This window comes from Psammomys obesus, unplaced genomic scaffold (genome assembly GCF_907164565.1).
Source record: "Psammomys obesus unplaced genomic scaffold, mPsaObe1.curated_primary_1811, whole genome shotgun sequence".
NCBI lineage: Eukaryota > Metazoa > Chordata > Mammalia > Rodentia > Muridae > Psammomys > Psammomys obesus.
The window spans coordinates 7964008-7973137 of record NW_026596120.1 but is presented as its reverse complement, the minus strand read 5'-3'; the positions used below and the strand labels follow the sequence as shown (position 1 = coordinate 7973137).

General features: G+C 42.1%; 1 protein-coding gene across 1 annotated transcript in view; it reads left to right on the top strand.

Annotated features, from left to right (window-relative positions):
- The window catches only part of Clstn2 (calsyntenin 2), a 572340-nt gene that overhangs the window by 59014 nt on the left and 504196 nt on the right, over positions 1-9130 (top strand). The gene's annotated exons all lie outside the window — the stretch shown is intronic.

Genomic DNA, 9130 nt, shown 5'->3' with positions numbered 1-9130 from the left:
GTGTGTGTGTGTGTGTGTGTGTGTGTGTGTGTGTGTGTGTGTGTGTGTGCGTGTGTGTGTCTCTGTGAGTATCTGTCTGTCTGTCCCCTGGATCTTCCAATAACCCAATATATCTGCTCCCTGTGAGATCTGCCTAGCCTAGGGACAGACATATTGCTTTTGTCACCAGACCTTAGTGAGAGTACTGTTTCCAGGCAACCAGCTATGTGGTCAGCTCTGGGTGATGGCCTGAGGAGTCTGAAGTTTCTGACTCTAGGAGAACCTGGCAATGGGAACAAGCATCCTGAGCTTGGATGCCCCAGTCCCGTAAAGCTGCATCTATCTGGCTTCAGGTGGACCCTATGGGTTTCTGCATGTCCAGTGATGGTGAAGATGCTTGAAGGCCCCAAACTTGTGAGAGGGCAGGAACTGACTAAGATAACATTTGAGGCACACCCCAATAAGCTCTGATACTCTCTTTTATAACCAGAGTCATTAATTGGAGGAAAACACTTTAATTACTCTTTTAAATTCTGTTCGGTACACAAATAGTTTAGCAAAAGTAGATGTTCCTGTTTCACTCTCTATGTGATTTTAAATATGTAGAATATTTAATTCCAGACCCCAGGTCCACACATCTTCCCACTTCCCTCTTTGTCCTCCTTCCTTCTCTTTCTTTCTTTCCCTCTTCCATCTTTCCTCTCTCCTCTCTCTTCTTTTCTCCTGATTCTCCCCCTCCCCTTCCTACTCCTTTTCTAGAGATTTGCGTTGTCATGCAAATTAATAGAAGATTTTGACAGTTGCTGGTCTCTGGGATAGGCACTTCCTACAAGAGCTCTGTGAGCCTCACAGCAGGGGCTGCTTATGTTCCCTGGTCTCCTGATAGCCAACAGCAGAACTATATTTGTTGATGAGGAGTCTGAACTTCGGTTGCTGTTTGGTTCCAACTGAGGCTGATGCATGGTTCTTGGTGTCTGCTGACCCTCAGCAGGCATTCACATCCCTTGAATAGCACTTTAGGCTTGTCAGAGACCCTTGTTATCGGGTGACTCAAAGTAGATATTTAGGTAACACTTTTCATGGAATGTTGTGATACATGGCACAATATACAGGTGAAATATTAAGCCAGGGGCCTAGTATACCATATAAGTTTACCAAATATTCACTAGCAGTCAACAACGAGTACAATCAAAATTTAGATAATCAATGTTAGTATCATGACCTCATTTTATGCACTTTGATTCATAAAACAGGGGCTACCCAAATAGAGAGGGTCAGGCAGGGGACTTCATAGAAAGCGCAACCCCCAGGAGAGTGTTCCTCCTGAGGTCCTCAGGGAGTTCCTTCTTGGATCACCATCAGAGAAATGGCATGGAGAAGACTCGCTCAGCACTGCGCTACTGTCAGGTGGCATCAGGGGTTGAGAGGCAGGCTGACACTTGCTCTAGTTAGTAGCCATCTTGCTCTTCCTCGGCCTTGATTATCTTCTTTATTCACTGTGCCAATTTGCACCATCTCTTGTGTTGACCATAAGACAGGAAAAACTGTTCCGTGGCTCTTACTGTCTGTGTAGCTTTTGTACTGACTGAGAGCCCGCGAGTTCAGCTGAAGTCTATCTGAACTCCAAACTTTAGCTCTAATAACATGCAGTTTTCTGTGTCCCACATACCTGCCATGCTCTTTACTCTTTCAACCTTTCTTTTTGCTCTCTTCCCTTTAAGACTTTCATAGCTATGTTCTAACCTTTCTCAGCTGGCTGGTAAACCATCCTGGTAAATTCTTCACTTCATATAGCACATCTTTCAGTTCCAAAATGTTTTCTTTTAGCCTGACAAGGTGTCACAGGCCTACGATGCCAGCATGTGCAAGGTGGAGGCAGGAGTACTGGGACTTCAAACTACATAAGGAGTTAGAGGCTAGCCTGGGCTATGAGACACTGTTTCAAACAAAAAAGAAACAAAACAAAACAAAACAAAACAAAAAACAAAAAAAACTTAGTTCTGAAACATTTTTATTGTGTCTATTGTCCATTGCCTTCCTTCATCTTTGTCTTCCATTGCTTGTCAATCACAACTGTTTAAAGTTTTTATCTGGAAACTTCAATAATCAAGTCATCTGTGGGTCTATTTCTGTGGTTTCTGCCTTTGATGATTGATCAAATTATCCTGACGTTTTATATGTCCACCATATTTTTATAATATGCTAGTCAATGCATATTAAAAAAAGAACATTCCAGAAAATGCCTTCCATTCCCTCTTATATGGAACAAGAAAGGATCTCATTTCTGTGAAAAATACACTTGTATTTAACATACCAGTCAGTACTGTGATCTTGCTGAAGTTTCCATAGGCAGCCCATTAAATAAGCACCTTCATTGATATGGACTCTTCTTGTTTATTCACAAAATTAAAGTGAGAGAGAGAGAGAGAGAGGAGAGGGAAAGAAGAAAGAAAGAGAGAGAAATGGACACTGGTGATGTTGAAGGTGACTTCCTTAATGTAAACAAACACTAATCTGACCTTGGTTTCCATTTATGACAATTGCCATCTGGAGATCACTCCAGGAGGTGCAGACCTTGATGAGGCGAAATGAGGAAGAAGACTATGCCATTCCACCTCTGACCAGCTGGATTCCAGCAGGAAAACTCCATAAATCACCAACTAGCCATTTCAGGGCTGGCAGGGAAGATGAACCTCTGGGGGTACTTGAAAAGTGTGGGTGGTAGACTTCTCTGGGCGCTAACTCCTTGCTGGTCATGGGCTGTAGTAATCCACTAACACGTTGAAGTTCTGAATTAGAAAGCACAGGGTAGGAGAAGTTGTATAAACCAGAAATGGGGATTTCTAGCCAAAAAGATCTGGTTTCTAACCCTCCGGTCACTAGGGGGAAAAATCTGATACATGGAATTGTTGTAATTCCTCATTACTCATTGCTCCTGGACATTTTGTAACAGTCTAGTGAATTGCTTCCCTTGATATTCACTGGCTCCTGAGTAAAGTATAAAAATTTCAAGTGAGATGGGGGTTGTTTCCAAGGTAGATTGTTTACCTGGATACATGAAGCCTTGGATTGAGCACCAACACTATCAAAGTGAAACCACCCCCACCCCCACTCCCACCCCACAAGGAGCTTATTCTCTGCTCCTGGGCCAGAGCTGTTGTGTCATTCTCTATGTGTCAGCCACATAACTGTCTTTCACTGGTAAGTTGGAACCTAATTCTATGCATCACAAACAAGTGCAGTTGTATCAGGAATCCTCTGTTTTTTCATGGCCAATGGCAGGCAAGGGAGAATGTGTCTATCCCTGGATACCAACATATCCAGGGAACAAGGAGCTTAAGCGAAGCCTTGAGAACCCAGTGTAGAGGAATAGGGCACTGCTGATATTGGCCTAGAGATGGAGGAAGTTTATAGTATGCAGGTCTGGGAAGACAGTCCCGTGATTCCGTGGTCACCACAGTCAACATTAGGCATGATCTCAGTCCTTAAGCGCATACTGGCCTGATTGTTGTCCATCTACTCACTGCAGAACCTTCAAATGTATGTTGCTTCCGGCTCTTGGTCTCTCCTCATTTGTGCTTGCTCTCTAATGACCTTGGCTTTTCACTACTTTGATGTTGATTCACCATCTGGATACATTTTCGTAGACTATCCCAAGTAGCCCTCCCTTGGCCCAAGTCTTCTCAGATCCTCTGTGCATTAGAATGTACACACAGAGCCTCATCTGCCTTTCTTTGTCTCCCTTTGGTCCTAATAAGTAATTTACCTGCTAGCCTACTTTGTGCTTGTCTCTTAGATGTGTGTGTGGGAGCAAGTAAAGCACAACAGCTCCTGTTGTTGAGCAGCCAACACTATGGGAGGAGAGGAAATCCTAAGTTCTTACTGAGACAGGACAACATTTAATTAAGCATTGAATAGTGTGGTGCTCTCAGGTGCTGGTGGCATATTAGTAAAGGGAAAGCTTGTGTGGATTGAAGTGAGAGAAGCATTAGAGTTTGATCTGGGATCTGCCTTCTGTCCACCCTGGACTTTGGCTAATGCTGTTGTCCACTGTAAATGGAGTGCCACCACCACAAACGAGACAGTCGACAGAGTTGTGAAAAGGTGCCAGCCCACACACAGCAGAATGTTGATAACCAACAAGTTCCACTGTTGACAGCTTATTCTGATCAACATTGCATATTTAATGGAGCCCAAGAGTTAGCAACATTGCAAGTCATTCATAATAATGCTAATATTAGCAGAATTATCATTCGAGAGCCAGCGTTAATGTATTGATATTCGATATAACATAACATTCTTCGAGAAAAAATAAAAACAGCTCTCAGTTCAATCCACGTTGAAGCTCTGCAGTTTCTCAGTGGGGTTTCCATGGATCCCTGGGAGTTAATGAGAATGTGATATTCATGACAGATGAAGACGCTGACCCACGGCTTTAATTCAAATTAGACATTTTGTGTGCATGTGTGAAATACTTTGTTTTCTCCTTTGTGAAAACTTAAATTGCTACAAAAACGCGTTTGGTCACAGATTTTATAATAATTTCCTCCCACAAATCTAAGATAATCTTATAAAAAATGCAAACCTTGTTTTTCTTTTCTTTTTCTTTTTTTAACACCTACTAGTATGAGAACCCTCGGGAAGGAAGCTTTCCTTAGTCCATATGTGAGTGCTAAAGGAAGCTGTTGTCTTCAAAGCCCCCTCCAAATCCCTCAGAGCTTGTGCAGGCACCCCAGAGCCCACCTTGAATCAAGGGCTGCCTGCATCATGTCTCCTCATGCATTCCCCACAATCTCCAGAGGGCTGTCCTAGACCTTGCTCCTCTTCACTGCCTCTTGACTATCCCTGTTACCTCTTAATAGCTGTCAGGATTCTTGTTTATAACTTTTGAGTCTCTATTTCTCTATGTGCAAAACAAGACCATTCCTCACTGTTAACAAGAGTATTGTGAGGGCCTTGTGTAATTTTTTTAAAATGCAGTGTCTGATGTATTATTAGAACTCAACAGACGGTAACTCTGCAGAGACGAGAATGAAGTGAGTGAGGCAATTCAGCTATAAAAATCTAAGGAGACAGTAACATATCACAAAAATCAAGATAATGTTTAATGAAATATTTTAGAACATCATTATACACATCAATATCATGGTGAACAAAATATAAAAAGTTTTAATCAAGATCAAAGTTTCTAACTTTCCTTCTTTCTTTTTTTTTCTTTCAGGCATGGTGCCGGTATTAATGTGTGCTTATTCCTACACCTTTATTTTTATTTGGCTCTCCAAGTTCTCTTTGGAGACTCATTAGTCAAGGTCATCTGTCTCAGGCTCACGTTCACCATGCTCTTAGACTTGGTGAAGCAATAGGACTCAAAAATTGTGAATGTGCTTGGGAGTCAGTAGACTGAATAATAGTGTAAGCTTAAAGCAAGGCCTGCTTGGGTGGGGTGGAGGCCCTGGGGAAGTGAGTACAGAGCAGGGGAGGCAGGATGTCGGCCACTGGTCTGGTGAGCACAGGTCTGAGAAACGCCAGTGGGGACTACTGACTAGGGTATGATCTGAAGGGTCAGCCCCTTCCCCAGCCTACCCCTCTTTCCTGTTGAGTTTTCAGTCATCCAATTACAGAAACACAGCTGAGTCCCATGAAATAGAAATTTAACTAGCTGGATTCTTTATGGTATTTTGAAGAGGAAGGAATGAGAATAGTTTGATGCTGGAGTTTATAAGCCACACAGGGTGAGCATGCAGGGGGAGGTGGGAGGCTTACCTGGCACTCCACTCAATGGGTCTCAGCTTCCATGTACCTATGACAGGATGCTTGTGATGTTTATTAATTCGATGTGCATGTGTGAGACTGCAGTTGTGTAACTCCTGACAGGCACCTGCTTCCTCTAGCTTTCGACAGCAGTCCCAATGGCCCTTCCCAGTGTGTGGCGGGGAGAAGGCTAGGTGGTGGTGTATACCTTCCAAGAAGTGTAAGGTTCCCTGTTGGTACAACGGGTTATATGTGACTGTTACAGCATGTGCTGATTTTGAAGCTAGCCCTTGTGACTCTAATTCTGCTAGTTTATAACTCTGCCACACAGTTGGATTAACTGGTAATAGTTACTAACTGAACATCGCATCGGAGATTGTGCCAGATGTAATGATAAGCTTAGGAAGATGTAGTGCAAGGGTTCAAGGGTCAGTTTCATTCAAGTTAACTTTGTGCCAACAGCTGATTCCTGCATTGGAGGAGTAGAGCTGGGAGGGTGGTAATTGTGGTGATGGCCCCCCTTTTTAACTCAATTCCTTGAGTTTTTCAAGTGCTTGTCCAATGCTTTTTCAAGGGAACAACTGAGAACTGTGTGAATTTCCTCGTGAGCTAGGACCATGCAGCCTTATCCCATCATCCTTTTGTGTGCATGCGTGTTGCTGGCTATTGAACCTAGGCCTTAGTGCATGTAAGATAATTTATCCCTGAGCTGTATCTTCTGCCCTTTTTTCTTTTTATCAGCCACCTCCTTCTCTTGTAGTCTGCTTCACTGACTTCTTCACCTCTTGCGTATGCTTTCTGTGAGTAAAGAGGCTGCACCCTGGTTCACAAGGTGCCTCAGAAAGGTGGGAGCCACTGTTCATGCAGGATACAGCAGCTGCTCTTGAAGTCTATAGAGGTCCCTCTAGACACAGTTAACACCATTTGGCCATTTTCCATAGCACCTGCTGTCTGCTCTCTTCAGATTTGTGTGGACCAGAGCCAGCGCTTTCCTCCATCAGGGTTTCCAGAGTTTCAAAGTTAACAGAATTTTCTTAATGACCTGAACAATCAGAAGATTACAATTTGGCTGTGAAAGGACATCAGAGAATCAGTTGTGTTATTTGCCCAGCACATGCTTTTAGTGATGGCAGTCACAGAGTTGGCTCTGTTCATGTCCAGCCAGTGACTTGATTGGAGGCCATAGTTGCTATTATGTTAAACCATCAGAGAAACATGGGCAGTGCAATCAGTCACCTCAGAAATTGATCCAAATGGCATTTGCTTTGCAGATTTTCCCAGATATTTAGATGTTTGGCACACAAGAATCTTTATTCAGTTAAAAATTTTGGCACCATATAGCCATAAGCCTTATTGGCTTCATTTCTTGCCTGAATGCAAATGTTTTCCTTTGCTAATATTTAACTAATGTGTTGTGTTACAGATAACTGAATAAATAATAAATGTGGGATGGACTTGTGTTAAGCTTTCTTTCTTTCTTTTTTTTCCTATGACATTGTGGACAGGTCTATCTACCCGCAATGCTCACAGGAAGACCATTTTCTGTCCATTACGCCCACATTATTTTCTGCTCTCTTCCAAAGTCCTATTTTCTAATTACAAGTGTTGATCTTTAAAATTGACCTTGCTAAGTCCTTGCTTACCTTGGATAGATCCTAAAAAATTCATTCTCTTTTATTGTGCAAGTAATTCATGTGTATTATCTAAAAAATAATGCCAGGCAGTTCAGATAGGCAGATACAGAAAAGAATTTCAAATCAGCAATAATCCCATCACCCAAGAATAATGCATGTGAACATCTTGTTGGTGTGTATCTGCTCAGACATCTTTATTTGCCGTTCAATCAGCTAATATTTATTGAATTCCTATTTTGTACTCAGCATGGAGTCATCCTATATATATTCTTTGAGACTTGCTTATTTGTTCTGAAAATGTGCATTTTTTTCCACATCAGTAAATGTGTTTACAGTATCTTTTACAATGGTTTTCAATTGTTAGAGCCTATTGACATATCTTGTCATTATTTTTCTGTTCCACTTATTATTAGCTATTGCTATTATAAACATCCTCCCTGCAAAAGTCCTTGTAAGTGTTTCTCTGCATGCTTATCCAATCAGATTGGACATTTTACTTCCCAGGTACAAAACAAGATACAGAGTCCACAAATAGCCCTCCTCAGAAAATGTTCCATTACTCTGATTCACTGGTATTGAAATTGCTGTCTCAGCAATGGGTTTTTGCCCAGTTGCCCAGCCCAGAACTGTCTCTTGAGGCTTGGTTTCGGTTGACCATCAGTTTCAGTTTAAATGTGGTGTTCTGAAGAAGCCTTTCTTGACAACCCCCATTCCCAAATCTGGGTTTGCGTTCCTGTCCCAGCAGTCCCAGACTTCTGAGAGTCCTATTATGATCACCAAACACAGAAAACTGGTCTCTTCAGAGCATTCCTGTCTTTACCACTTAGCTAATCAGGCATTTATATTTTGTTGAGTGAAAGTGAAAGTGACTGTGTGTCTCTGGAAAATGCCCTAGTTAGCTTTAGTTTGACACAGCCTAGAGTCCCCAGAGAAGAAAGCCTCTACTGAGGAATTATCTAGACTGGATTGGCTTGTGCATGCGTCTGTAGAGGATTGTCCTGAATAATTGATGTAGGAGATACCAGCCCACTGTGGGTGGCACCATTCCTTAGGCAGGTCCTCCTGGGTTATATGAAAAAGCTAGCTGAGCATGAGCCAAGAGTGAACCAGAAGAGTATGTTAGCTAACGTCTTTTCCCCATGATTTCTGCTTGAGTTCTTACCCTGACTTTCTTCATTGATAGTCTCTCATGTGGCAGTGTAAGATGAAATAAACCCTTTCTTCTTCTCAGTTGCTTTTGGGCATGACATTTATCATAGCAACAGGAAGCAAACTGGAACAGAAATCATGCCCCTCCCCCCTTATTGAAAATAGCTTTTTTTTTTCCCTCTCAGACAATATATTCTGATTAAGGCTTTCCCTCCCTGCACTCCTCCCACTCTCCCCATCCCCAACCTCCCATCCCATCTGGATCCATCCCCTTTCTCTCATTCAAAAACAACCAGGACAGGCTTCTAAGGGATTATAATAGAATAAAGCATAATAAAATAAAACAAACACTCATACATTGGAATAGGATAAAACAAACAGAAGGAAAAGAGCCCAAGAAAAGGCACAAGAACCAGTTATAGATGCAGAGACACACTCGTTCACCCACTCAGGAATCCCATAAAAACACTAAACTGGAAGCCATAATAGATACACAAAGGACTTGTAAAGTAGAAAGAGGGAGGAGAAAGAGAGGGGGGTACATAAAGTATTTTATTTTACATAAAGTAAAATAAAAATTAGACTAGGTTAAACCAAACCAAACCAACCGAACAAAG